The sequence below is a fragment of the Echinops telfairi genome, unplaced genomic scaffold, assembly GCF_000313985.2.
Source record: "Echinops telfairi isolate 266 unplaced genomic scaffold, ASM31398v2 ScPeMD7_7400;HRSCAF=8409, whole genome shotgun sequence".
NCBI classification, from domain to species: Eukaryota; Metazoa; Chordata; class Mammalia; order Afrosoricida; family Tenrecidae; genus Echinops; species Echinops telfairi.
Genome location: NW_022111300.1, coordinates 8,621,698 through 8,622,924, shown reverse-complemented (window position 1 = coordinate 8,622,924; position 1,227 = coordinate 8,621,698). Strand labels below are relative to the sequence as shown.

The following is a 1,227-nucleotide window of genomic DNA, read 5'->3' as shown; positions in this document are numbered from 1 at the left end:
TCTAATGAAATACTCAGACATAAATATTGTTTATCCTGACATGAAAAAGGATGCAGGGAAGAAGTGACTATGAGAGGAAGTAGTTCCAACTTGGGCCCTTCAAGCCTGGGTGTCCTGGAGCCTTAGAATCCGAAGAAGGAAGCTTCAGGGGTCATAACATTTAATTACCTAACACAAGAGCATCCATTCTTTGATTGGATGATCACTTATAGTGTCCAGATACTCACTGGCAATTAATAGGCAATGTATTCTTTCATTATAAGAAAATTCTGATTGCTGGAAAGTTTTGCTCTTCCACCGAGCCGTGCATTTCTGTACATTGGTATTCATTCTGCTTTCTGAAGAGGCATGCAGTATGATGAAGGGAGGCGATGACAAACTTGGTCAGCACGAGTGTAGCTTCATTTTGGGGAAGGCCCGAACTAGATAAACCTCCCAGATTGTTCCCACACAATAAACCTGAATGGGCATGCTTAGCACCACCTAGTGTTCTTATTTCATACATTATTTGTAGGCATGTCAGTGGGTAACACTTTGGAGAACAATAAGCACTCCGGTTGATATTGCATCTTTTCAATCAGAAATTTCTTTTTTAAGAAGTTTATCTTCCGGTTTGCACTAGGATGCGAAAGAACAAAAAGTCCCTGTGCTTTCTGTCTGTCTTTGTGGCGGGTCCAGATTGAATGAGGGATGACATAGCCAGTCTGGAAAAAAGTAAGAAGTGTACAAAAGTAGATAAAAAAAGATGGTCTAGCTGTCTCACTGTAAACATTTTAAAACAACTATAAAAAAACCAAACTCCCTGCCATCAAGTCAATTCCAACTCATGGTGACCTTTTAGGACAGGACAGAACTACCCTTGTGGGTTTCTGAAACGATAGCTCTTTGCTGGAGTAGAAAGCTTCTTTCTTCCACAGAAGAACTGATGGTTTCTAACTACTGACCCTGTGGTTAGCAACTTGAAGCAGAATCCACTATGTCACTAGTGTCCTAAAACAATAATGGTATTCATCAATGGGAAATAGGTAAATAAATTAGATAAATCTATTTGATGAGGATAGTAAATAAGAATGAGATTCAACTAATAGAAAGATGTTTATGATTTTACATTAAATGAAAACATAAGTAGCTTAAAATTATATATGACAGTTTCTCATGTTTATAAAATAATAATATATCCAGGTTAGCATGTTATAGAAAAATTTGAAAAACTATATTAAATTTACA

General features: G+C 36.9%; 1 non-coding gene across 1 annotated transcript; it reads left to right on the top strand.

Annotated features, from left to right (window-relative positions):
- The first annotated feature begins 563 nt into the window (after positions 1 to 563).
- Positions 564 to 699, top strand: LOC115871692. The gene has a single exon (XR_004047416.1). It is a non-coding gene; the product is annotated as a small nucleolar RNA SNORA31 (small nucleolar RNA).
- The last annotated feature ends 528 nt before the right edge of the window (positions 700 to 1,227 follow it).